The sequence below is a fragment of the Eptatretus burgeri genome, chromosome 9, assembly GCF_056783735.1.
Source record: "Eptatretus burgeri isolate ZD-2024b chromosome 9, Ebu_testis_v1, whole genome shotgun sequence".
Lineage (NCBI taxonomy): Eukaryota > Metazoa > Chordata > Myxini > Myxiniformes > Myxinidae > Eptatretus > Eptatretus burgeri.
The window spans coordinates 40,137,352-40,149,569 of NC_140969.1; the positions used below are offsets into that span (position 1 = coordinate 40,137,352).

The window sequence follows — 12,218 nt, forward strand, 5'->3', positions numbered from 1 at the left end:
GACCTCCCTGGCCGAACAAGGCTGATGGCCTGCTGTTGCAATGTAAGGGAAACCAATTGGAGAGCTGCAGGCTCCGTTGCTTTGGGGCATGATTCGAGTGACTCGATGAGAGGGAGAAAGTGAAAGAAGAGACAGAGTTGAACTTTGGCAAAAGAAAGATCAACACTCTCTCTCAGTCTCTGGTGCCACATTTGCGTTCGCTGCAAGTATTGTGCAGGATCGTGATGGTAAATAGTGCAAAAACAACTCACAAAGGAAGCGACTCTGTCGAAACTGGTCTTGCAATCACCAAGAAGCTGCTGCACAAGGACGCAGTAGTTGTTTGAGCCTTTGATTTTCGAAATACTCAGCTGTGAGTGGTTGTTGTAGGAGCATTGCTCAGAAGGAGCCACATGTTTTATGATCGTGGCCGAAATGTCATGTATGTTGCATTTGGGGAGGTTGGAGTGAAATATCTCTCACCTCCATCGCCGTCTGTCGTGCCAAGGAGCCACCAATGTGTTTGAATCGTGTCACTTCAGGAGTCATGTTTGGGGTGTTGAATTGAGCTTTGAGTTGTGTAAACCACGCCTCTGGGTCATGAGGACAGAATGGCGGTAGCTTTTTCGAAACCACTGCAACCTGAGAGATTGTTCTGCGTCTGAGAAGGCGACGACTGGTTATTCTTAATCGTTATCTTGATTCGTGCTTGCAATTTCGCGTTTGTCCAACTTGATCACCTGCAGGTCACCAATTTGGAGGGGATGAAAAGACATCCGTAACTTTCGTTATCCAACTTCAGTCGTTGTTAAATTGCAATTATAAAAACTCTCAAATCTCCTCACAGGAAACAGCCTTTACTCAAAGCGAAACCTGATTCACACATGATGATACCAAAGGAAAATAACACAGAAGCAGCGCCTCCTCAAACAACTTCGAAAACTACAGATCAATGAGACCAACGACAGCTCCTTCTCCTTCCCAATTTGAAACTGCTGCAACAAATTTATTGGAGTTCTGTCAACTTCGGAGCATCAAACAAATTTGTTGAAGAAGAAAAAAACTTGAAGAAGGTTCCACCAAGATTTGAACTCAGATCAATGGAGTCAGAGTCCAGAGTGCTAACCATTACACCATGGAACCACACATCACCCTCTCTGAGCCAGCCAATTCTTCCTTCAACCGTTACAATGTTCTGTCTCTTGAGACACCTTCTCGCTCTTCCCCGAGCCTCCACTTCTGGACCTCCCTGGCCGAACAAGGCTGATGGCCTGCTGTTGCAATTCAAGGGAAACCCATCGGAGAGCTGCAGGCTCCGTTGCTTTGGGGTATGAGTCGAGCGACTCAATGACAGGGAGAAGGTGAAAGAAGAGACAGAGTGGACTGTCGCAAAGGAAAGATGAAGACTCTCTCTCTCTCACTCTCACTCTCTCTCTCTCTCTCTCTCTCTCTCTCTCTCTCTCTCTCTCTCTGTCTCTCTCACTCTCACTCTCACTCACTCTCACTCACTCTCACTCTCACTCTCTCTCTCTCTCTCTCACTCTCTCACTCTCACTCTCTCACTCTCTCACTCTCTCACTCTCACTCTCTCACTCTCTCACACTCTCACTCTCACTCTCTCACTCTCACTCTCTCACTCTCTCACTCTCACTCACTCTCTCACTCTCACTCTCTCACTCTCTCACTCTCTCACTCTCTCACTCTCTCACTCTCTCTCTCACTCTCACTCTCTCACTCTCTCTCTTGAACTCTCTCTCTCTCTCTCTCTCTCTCTCTCTCTCTCTCTCTCTCTCTCTCTCTCTCTCTCTCTCTCTCACTCTCACTCTCACTCACTCTCACTCACTCTCACTCTCACTCTCTCTCTCACTCTCACTCTCTCACTCTCTCACTCTCACTCTCTCACTCTCACTCTCTCACTCTCTCACTCTCTCACTCTCTCACTCTCTCACTCTCTCACTCTCTCACTCTCTCACTCTCTCTCTCACTCGGCCGAAAGGGCCGGAATCGCACTTTGGGCTTCGTTCATGTCTGCACATATGTCTGGTATATACCTGTCAATTTACATTGAATTCTGTTCACGAATAATGGAGAAATAGACGTTCAAATGAACCGCACACAAGAAAGGAGAGAACACGAGCGGCGCTTCGACACCGTGGGGTAAAAACTCTCAAATCTCCTGAGAGCAAACAGACTTCGGTCAAAGCTCAACCTGATTCACATGTTTTGAACCCAAAGGAAAGTAACACAGCTGCAGGGCCTCGTCAAACACCTTCGAAAACTCCAGAGAAATGACACCAACTGCAGCTCCTTCTTCTTCCCAATTTGAAACTGCTGCAACAAATATATTGGAGTTCTGTCGAAATCGGAGCACTCAATCAAGTTTGTTAAAGATGAAAAAAAGTTTAAGAAGGTTCCACTGAGATTTGAACTCAGATTGCTGGATTCAGAGTCCAGAGTGCTCACCATTACACCATGGAACCACATATCACCCAGTCTGACTCAGCCAATTCTTCCTTCAACCATCACAATGTTCTGTCTCTTGAGACACGTTCTCGCTCTTCCCTGAGCCTCCACTTCCGGAACTCCGTGGCCAAACAAGGCTGATAACCTGCTGTTGCCACACAAGGGAAACCCATCGGAGAGCTGCAGGCTCTGTTGCTTTGCGGTATGGTTCGAGTGACTCGATCAGAGTGAGAAGGTGGAAGAAGAGACAGATATGAACTTTCACAAAGGAAAGATGAAGACTCTCTCTCGGTCTCTGGTGCCAGATCGACGTTGGCTGTGATTATTGTTCGGGATCGTGGTGGTAAATATTGCAAGAACAACGCACAAAGGAGCGCCTCGTCAAACACCTTCAAAAACTCTTGAAAAACAACATCAACTGCAGCTCCTTCTTCTTCCCAATTTGAAACTGCTGCAACAAATATATTGGAGTTCTGTCGACATCGGAGCACTCAATCAGATTTGTGAAAGATGAAAAAAAGTTTAAGAAGGTTCCACTGAGATTTGAACTCAGATTGCTGGATTCAGAGTCCAGAGTGCTCACCATTACACCATGGAACCACACATCACCCACTCTGACTCAGCCAATTCTTCCTTCAACCATCACAATGTTCTGTCTTGAAACACGTTCTCGCTTTTCCCGGAGTCTCGAATTCCGGACCTCGGTGGCCAAACAAGGCTGATAACTTGCTGTTGCAATGCAAGGGAAACCCATTGGAGAGCTGCAGGCTCCGTTGCTTTGCGGTATGATTCGAGTGACTCGATCAGAGTGAGAAGGTGGAAGAAGAGACAGAGATGAACTTTCGCAAAGGAAAGATGAAGACTCTCTCTCTCTCTCTCTCGGTCTCTGGTGCCAGATCTATGTTCACTGCAAGTATTGTGCAGGATTGTGATGGTAAATAGTGCAAAAACAACTTACAAAGGAACGACTCGTCGAAAGTGGCGTTTAAATCACCGAGAAGCTGCTGCACAAGACGCAGCAGTTGTTTGGGTCTTTGATTTTCGAACCACTCAGCTGTGAGTGATTGTTGAAAGGAGTAGTGCTCAGAAGGAGCCACATGCTTTATGATCGTGGTGGAAATCTAAATGTCATGTATGTTGTATTCAGGGAGGTTGGAGTGAAATATCTCTCACCTCCATCGCCGACTGTCAGGCCAAGGAGCCACCAATGTGTTTGCATCGTGTTACTTTTGGAGACATGTTTGGGGGTGTTGAATTGAACATTGAGTTGTGTAAACCACGCCTGTGGGTAATTAGGACAGAATGGCTGCAGCTTTTTCGAAACCACTGCGACTGATGGAGATTGTTCAGCCTCTGCGAAGGTGACGGCTGGTTGTTCTTTATCGATATCTTCATTCGTGCTTGCAACTTCTTGTTCGTCCATTTTGATCACCTCATGGTCACCAATTTAGAGGGGAAGAAAAGATCCGTAACTTTCGTTGTCCAACTTCAGTCGTTGTTAAATGGCAACAATAAAAACTCTCAAACCTCCTCACAGGAAACAGCCTTCACTCAAAGCGAAACCTGACTCACACATGATGATACCAAAGGAAAATAACACAGCTGCAGTGCCTCGTCACACACCTTCAAAAACTCCAGACAAACGACATCAACTACAGTTCCTTCTCCTTCCAAATTTGAAACTTCTGCAACAAATTTATTGGAGTTCAGTCGACATCGGAGCACTCAAACAAATTTGTTGAAGACGAAATAAATTTCACAAGGTTCCACTAAAATTTGAACTCAGATTGCTGGATTCAGAGTCCAGAGTACGAACCATTACACCATGGAACCACACATCACCAATTCTGACTCAGCCAATTCTTCCTTCAACCGTTACAAGGTTCTGTCTCTTGAGCCACGTTCTCGCTCTTCCTGAGCCTCCACTTCCAGACTTCGTTGTTAAAACAAGGCTGATGGCCTGCTGTTGCAATGTCAGGGAACCCCATCGGAGAGCTGCAGGCTCTGTTCCTTGGTGGTATGATTCGAGTGACTCGATCAGAGTGGGAAGGTAAAAGAAGAGACAGAGATGAACTATCGCAAAGGAAAGATGAAAACTCTCTTTCTCTCTCTCAGTCTCTGGTGCTGGATCGATGTTCGCTGTGAGTATTGTGCAGGATCGTGGTGTAAAATATTGCAAGAACAACGCACAAAGGAGCGACTGGTCGAAGGTGGCGTTGCAGTAAACAAGAAGGTGCTGTACAACACGCAGTGGTTGTGTGGGTCTTTGATTTTCGATATCTGCAGCTCTGAGAAGTTTTTGAAAGGAGCAATGCTCAGATGGAGCCTTATGCTTGATGATCATGGCCTAAATGTCATGTCCGTTGCATTTGGGGAGGTTGGAGAGAAATATCTCTCACCTCCATCGCCGTCTGTCGTGCCAAGTAGCCACCAATGTGTTTGAATCGTGTCACTTCAGGAGTCATGTTTGGGGTGTTGAATTGAGCTTTGAGTTGTGTTAACCACGCCTCTGGGTCATGAGGACAGAATGGCGGTAGCTTTTTCGAAACCACTGCAACCTGAGAGATTGTTCTGCGTCTGATAAGGCGACGGCTGGTTATTCTTAATCGTTATCTTGATTCGTGCTTGCAACTTCGCGTTCGTCCAACTTGATCACCTGCAGGTCACCAATTTGGTGGGGATGAAAAGACATCCGTAACTTTCGTTATTCAACTTCAGTCGTTGTTAAATTGCAATTATAAAAACTCTCAAATCTCCTCACAGGAAACAGCCTTTACTCAAAGCTAAACCTGATTCACACATGATGATACCAAAGGAAAATAACACAGAAGCAGCGCCTCCTCAAACAACTTCGAAAACTACAGATCAATGACACCAACGACAGCTCCTTCTCCTTCCCAATTTGAAACTGCTGCAACAAATTTATTGGAGTTCTGTCAACTTCGGAGCATCAAACAAATTTGTTGAAGAAGAAAAAAACTTGAAGAAGGTTCCACCAAGATTTGAACTCAGATCACTGGAGTCAGAGTCCAGAGTGCTAACCATTACACCATGGAACCACACATCACCCTCTCTGAGCCAGCCAATTCTTCCTTCAACCGTCACAATGTTCTGTCTCTTGAGACACCTTCTCGCTCTTCCCCGAGCCTCCACGTCTGGACCTCCCTGGCCTAACAAGGCTGATGGCCTGCTGTTGCAATTCAAGGGAAACCCATCGGAGAGCTGCAGGCTCCGTTGCTTTGGGGTATGAGTCGAGCGAATCAATGAGAGGGGGAAGGTGAAAGAAGAGACAGAGTGGACTGTCGCAAAGGAAAGATGAACACTCTCTCTCTCTCTCTCTCTCTCTCTCTCTCTCTCTCTCTCTCTCTCTCTCTCTCTCTCTCTCTCTCTCTCTCTGTCTCACTCTCTCTCTCTCTCTCACTCTCTCTCTCACTGTCACTCTCTCTCTCTCTCTCACTGTCACTCTCTCTCTCACTCTCACGCACTCTTTCTCTCTCACTCTCTCTCACTCACTCTCTCTCTCTCTCTCTCTCTCTCTCTCTCTCTCTCACTCTCTCTCTCTCTCACTCTCTCTCTCTCTCTGTCTCACTCTCTCTCTCTCTCACTCTCTCTCTCTCTCACTCTCTCTCTCACTGTCACTCTCACTCTCTCTCTCACTGTCACTCTCTCTCTCACTCTCACGCACTCTTTCTCTCTCACTCTCTCTCACTCACTCTCTCTCATTCTCGCTCTCACTCTCACTCTCACTCTCACTCTCTCTCTCTCTCTCACTCTCACTCTCACTCACTCTGTCTCTCACTCTGCCTCTCTCTCTCTTTCTCTCTCTGACTCTCTCTCTCCCTCTCTCTGACTCTCTCTCTCCCTCTCTCTCCCCCTCTGACTCTCTCTCTCCCTCTCTCTCCCCCTCTCTCTCTCTCTCCCTCTCTCTCTCTCCCTCTCTCTCCCTCTCTCTCTCTCTCTCTCTCTCTCTCTCTCTCTCTCTCTCTCTCTCTCTCTCTCTCTCTCTCTTCTCTCGTTGCTCTGTATTAGTTGTAATTATCGGACAGATGGGTGGTCGTAAACATTTGAAGAAGAACCCCCGAAGGAGCGACGAGTCGAAGATGGTGTTGCGGACACCAAGAATAAGCTGGATAAAATTTTGTCATGATGTGGGTCTTCAATTTCAGAAATCCTGAGCTTTAATGAGTTGTTGAAAAGAGCAGTGCTGAGAGGAAGTTGAAAGCTTTGTCAGCGCGGCCTTCAAAGTCGTGTGCAGAGCGTTCGGGAAGTTGGGGAAAATATCTCTCACCTCCATCACAGACTCTGGTGACAAGAAGCCAACAATGTGTTTGAATCGTGTCATTTCAGTCGTGATGTTTCGGTTGTCAAATTGACCTTTGAGTTGTGTCAACCGTGGCTGAGGGTCATTCGGCCAGAATGGCGGCAACTTTTACTGAACTGCTGCCAGCGATGAAAATTGTTGAGCATCTGAGAATGGCTTGATGATTGGTCGTTCGGTTTGACTTGATTCGTGTTTGCAACTCCTTCTCTGTCCATTTTGATCACCTCCTGGTCACCAGTTTGGAGGGGAAGGAAAGATATCTGAAACTGTCGTTGTCCAACTTCGGTTGTTGTTAAATCGCAATAATAAAAACTCTCAAACCTCCTCCCAGGAAACAACCTTCACTCAAAGAGAAACTTGACTCACACATGATGATACCAAAGGAAAATAACACAGCTGCAGTGCCTCGTCAAACAACTTCAAAAACTCTTGATAAACGACATCAACTGCAGCTCCTTCTTCTTCAAAAATTAAAACTGCTGCAACAAATTTATTGGAGTTCTGTCGACATTGGAGCACCCAATCAAATTTGTAAAAGATGAAAAAAAAGTTTAAGAAGGTTCCACTGAGATTTGAACTCAGATCGCTGGATTCAGAGTCCAGAGTGCTAACCATTACACCATGGAACCACACATCACCCACTCTGACTCAGCCAATTCTTCCTTCAACCGTCACAATGTTCTGTCTTGAAACACGTTCTCGCTTTTCCCGGAGTCTCGAATTCCAGACCTCGGTGGCCAAACAAGGCTGATGGCCTGCTCTTGCAATGCAAGGGAAACCCATTGGAGAGCTGCAGGCTCCGTTGCTTTGCGGTATGATTCGAGTGACTCGATCAGAGTGAGAAGGTGGAAGAAGAGACAGAGATGAACTTTTGCAAAGGAAAGATGAAGACTCTCTCTCTCGGTCTCTTGTGCCAGATCGACGTTCGCTGCAAGTATTGTGCAGGATTGTGATGGTAAATATTGCAAAAACAATTCACAAAGGAACGACTCGTCGAAAGTGGTCTTGCAATCACCGAGAAGCTGCTGCACAAGACGCAGCAGTTGTTTGGGTCTTTGATTTTCGAAATACTCAGCTGTGAGTGATTGTTGAAAGGAGTAGTGCTCAGAAGGAGCCACATGCTTTATGATCGTGGCAGAAATCTAAATGTCATGTTTGTTGTATTCAGGGAGGTTGGAGTGAAATATCTCTCACCTCCATCGCCGACTGTCAGGCCAAGGAGCCACCAATGTGTTTGAATTGTGTCACTTCAGTAGTCAAGTTTCGGGTGTCTCATTGAGCTTTGAGTTGCGTAATCCACGGCTGTGGGTAATCCGGACAGAATGTCGGCAACTTTGTCAAAACCACTGCAACCGATGAAGATTGTTCATCATCTGGGAAGGCTACGGCTGGTTGTTCTTCATTGTTTTCTTTATTCCTGTTTGCAACTTCTTGTCCATCCTTTAAAATCACCTTGTTGTCACCAATTTTGAGGGGAAGAAAAGACTTCCATGGCATTCATCGTCAAATTCCATTCGTTGTTGAGTCGCAATGATAACAAGTTTGAATTGCGACATACCCCGTGGGGGTTCATCCGTACAACTCTCACGTGAGCGATAGCACAGACGACAGATAGTTTTGAAATTTGTTAAGATCTTCATCACATCAGAAAAAGAAACCAGAACACCTCACAAGAGTGAGGCGAGTTTCATATCATCATTTGCGACTTAATTTTGCATTGGGCATCGCCCAGCACATTTATTTTATTGTTTAATAACAATTTTATGAAAATGGACCGAAAGAGCCGTTTCTCGGCCGAAAGGGCCGGAATCGCACTTTGGGCTCGGTTCATGTCTGCACATATGTCTGGTATATACCTGTCAATTTACATTGAATTCTGTTCACGAATAATGGAGAAATAGAAGTTCAAATGAACCGTACACAAGAAAGGAGAGAACACAAGCGGAGCTTCGACCCCGTGGGGTAAAAACTCTCAAATCTCCTGAGAGCAAACAGACTTCCATCGAAGCTAAACCTGATTCACATATTATGAATCCAAAGGAAAATAACACAGCTGCAGCACCTTCTCAAACACCTTCCAAAACTCCAGATAAACGACACCAACTGCTGCTCCTTCTTTGTCCCAATTTGAAACTGCTGCAACAAATTTACAGTTGTGTCAACTTCGGAGCATCAAACAAATTTGTTGAAGTTGAAAAAAGTTTTAGAAGGTTCCACTGAGATTTGAACTCAGATTGCTGGATTCAGAGTCCAGAGTGCTAACCATTACACCATGGAACCACACATCACCAACTCTGACTCAGCCAATTCTTCCTTCAACCGTCACAATGTTCTGTCTCTTGAGACACATTCTCGCTCTTCCCTGAGCCTCCACTTCTGGACCTCCCTGGCCGAACAAGGCTGATGGCCTGCTGTTGCAATGTAAGGGAAACCAATTGGAGAGCTGCAGGCTCCGTTGCTTTGGGGCATGATTCGAGTGACTCGATGAGAGGGAGAAAGTGAAAGAAGAGACAGAGTTGGACTTTGGCAAAAGAAAGATCAACACTCTCTCTCAGTCTCTGGTGCCACATTTGCGTTCGCTGCAAGTATTGTGCAGGATCGTGATGGTAAATAGTGCAAAAACAACTCACAAAGGAGCGACTCGTCGAAACTGGTCTTGCAATCACCAAGAAGCTGCTGCACAAGACGCAGTAGTTGTTTGAGCCTTTGATTTTCGAAATACTCAGCTGTGAGTGGTTGTTGTAAGGAGCATTGCTCAGAAGGAGCCACATGTTTTATGATCGTGGCCGAAATGTCATGTATGTTGCATTTGGGGAGGTTGGAGTGAAATATCTCTCACCTCCATCGCCGTCTGTCGTGCCAAGGAGCCACCAATGTGTTTGAATCGTGTCACTTCAGGAGTCATGTTTGGGGTGTTGAATTGAGCTTTGAGTTGTGTTAACCACGCCTCTGGGTCATGAGGACAGAATGGCGGTAGCTTTTTCGAAACCACTGCAACCTGAGAGATTGTTCTGCGTCTGAGAAGGCGACGACTGGTTATTCTTAATCGTTATCTTGATTCGTGCTTGCAATTTCGCGTTTGTCCAACTTGATCACCTGCAGGTCACCAATTTGGAGGGGATGAAAAGACATCCGTAACTTTCGTTATCCAACTTCAGTCGTTGTTAAATTGCAATTATAAAAACTCTCAAATCTCCTCACAGGAAACAGCCTTTACTCAAAGCGAAACCTGATTCACACATGATGATACCAAAGGAAAATAACACAGCAGCAGCGCCTCCTCAAACAACTTCGAAAACTCCAGATCAATGACACCAACGACAGCTCCTTCTCCTTCCCAATTTGAAACTGCTGCAACAAATTTATTGGAGTTCTGTCAACTTCGGAGCATCAAACAAATTTGTTGAAGAAGAAAAAAACTTGAAGAAGGTTCCACCAAGATTTGAACTCAGATCAATGGAGTCAGAGTCCAGAGTGCTAACCATTACACCATGGAACCACACATCACCCTCTCTGAGCCAGCCAATTCTTCCTTCAACCGTCACAATGTTCTGTCTCTTGAGACACCTTCTCACTCTTCCCCGAGCCTCCACTTCTGGACCTCCCTGGCCGAACAAGGCTGATGGCCTGCTGTTGCAATTCAAGGGAAACCCATCGGAGAGCTGCAGGCTCCGTTGCTTTGGGGTATGAGTCGAGCGACTCAATGAGAGGGAGAAGGTGAAAGAAGAGACAGAGTGGACTGTCGCAAAGGAAAGATGAAGACTCTCTCTCTCACTCTCACTCTCTCTCTCTCTCTCTCTCTCTCTCTCTCTCTCTCTCTCACTCTCACTCACTCTCACTCACTCTCACTCTCACTCACTCTCACTCTCACTCACTCTCACTCACTCTCACTCACTCTCTCACTCTCACTCTCTCACTCTCTCACTCTCTCACTCTCACTCTCTCACTCTCTCACTCTCTCACTCTCACTCTCTCACTCTCACTCTGTCTCACTCTCACTCTGTCTCACTCTGTCTCACTCTGTCTCACTCTGTCTCACTCTCTCACTGTATCACTCTCTCACTCTCTCACTCTCTCACTGTCTCACTGTCTCACTGTCTCACTGTCTCTCTGTCTCTCTGTCTCTCTGTCTCTCTGTCTCTCTGTCTCTCTGTCTCTCTCTCTCTCTCTCTCTCTCTCTCTCTCACTCTCACTCTCACTCACTCTCACTCACTCTCACTCTCACTCTCTCTCTCACTCTCACTCTCTCACTCTCACTCTCTCACTCTCACTCTCTCACTCTCTCACTCTCTCACTCTCTCACTCTCTCACTCTCTCACTCTCTCACTCTCTCACTCTCTCACTCTCTCTCTCACTCGGCCGAAAGGGCCGGAATCGCACTTTGGGCTTCGTTCATGTCTGCACATATGTCTGGTATATACCTGTCAATTTACATTGAATTCTGTTCACGAATAATGGAGAAATAGACGTTCAAATGAACCGCACACAAGAAAGGAGAGAACACGAGCGGCGCTTCGACACCGTGGGGTAAAAACTCTCAAATCTCCTGAGAGCAAACAGACTTCGGTCAAAGCTCAACCTGATTCACATGTTTTGAACCCAAAGGAAAGTAACACAGCTGCAGGGCCTCGTCAAACACCTTCGAAAACTCCAGAGAAATGACACCAACTGCAGCTCCTTCTTCTTCCCAATTTGAAACTGCTGCAACAAATATATTGGAGTTCTGTCGAAATCGGAGCACTCAATCAAGTTTGTTAAAGATGAAAAAAAGTTTAAGAAGGTTCCACTGAGATTTGAACTCAGATTGCTGGATTCAGAGTCCAGAGTGCTCACCATTACACCATGGAACCACATATCACCTACTCTGACTCAGCCAATTCTTCCTTCAACCGTCACAATGTTCTGTCTCTTGAGACACGTTCTCGCTCTTCCCTGAGCCTCCACTTCCGGAACTCCGTGGCCAAACAAGGCTGATAAGTTGCTGTTGCCACACAAGGGAAACCCATCGGAGAGCTGCAGGCTCTGTTGCTTTGCGGTATGGTTCGAGTGACTCGATCAGAGTGAGAAGGTGGAAGAAGAGACAGAGATGAACTTTTGCAAAGGAAAGATGAAGACTCTCTCTCTTGGTCTCTTGTGCCAGATCGACGTTCGCTGCAAGTATTGTGCAGGATTGTGATGGTAAATATTGCAAAAACAATTCACAAAGGAACGACTCGTCGAAAGTGGTCTTGCAATCACCGAGAAGCTGCTGCACAAGACGCAGCAGTTGTTTGGGTCTTTGATTTTCGAAATACTCAGCTGTGAGTGATTGTTGAAAGGAGTAGTGCTCAGAAGGAGCCACATGTTTTATGATCGTGGCAGAAATCTAAATGTCATGTTTGTTGTATTCAGGGAGGTTGGAGTGAAATATCTCTCACCTCCATCGCCGACTGTCAGGCCAAGGAGCCACCAATGT

General features: G+C 46.1%; 6 non-coding genes across 6 annotated transcripts; all 6 read right to left on the reverse strand.

Annotated features, from left to right (window-relative positions):
* Nucleotides 1-2,387: 2,387 nt before the first annotated feature.
* On the reverse strand, nt 2,388-2,459 carry TRNAQ-CUG (transfer RNA glutamine (anticodon CUG)). Its single transcript has one exon. It is a non-coding gene; the product is annotated as a tRNA-Gln (tRNA).
* Nucleotides 2,460-2,970: 511 nt separating this feature from the next.
* TRNAQ-CUG (transfer RNA glutamine (anticodon CUG)) lies at nt 2,971-3,042 on the reverse strand. The gene has a single exon. It is a non-coding gene; the product is annotated as a tRNA-Gln (tRNA).
* Nucleotides 3,043-5,429: 2,387 nt separating this feature from the next.
* Nucleotides 5,430-5,501, reverse strand: TRNAQ-CUG (transfer RNA glutamine (anticodon CUG)). Its single transcript has one exon. It is a non-coding gene; the product is annotated as a tRNA-Gln (tRNA).
* Nucleotides 5,502-7,320: 1,819 nt separating this feature from the next.
* On the reverse strand, nt 7,321-7,392 carry TRNAQ-CUG (transfer RNA glutamine (anticodon CUG)). The gene has a single exon. It is a non-coding gene; the product is annotated as a tRNA-Gln (tRNA).
* A 1,579-nt stretch (nt 7,393-8,971) lies between these two features.
* On the reverse strand, nt 8,972-9,043 carry TRNAQ-CUG (transfer RNA glutamine (anticodon CUG)). The gene has a single exon. It is a non-coding gene; the product is annotated as a tRNA-Gln (tRNA).
* Nucleotides 9,044-11,541: 2,498 nt separating this feature from the next.
* Nucleotides 11,542-11,613, reverse strand: TRNAQ-CUG (transfer RNA glutamine (anticodon CUG)). Its single transcript has one exon. It is a non-coding gene; the product is annotated as a tRNA-Gln (tRNA).
* Nucleotides 11,614-12,218: the final 605 nt, after the last annotated feature.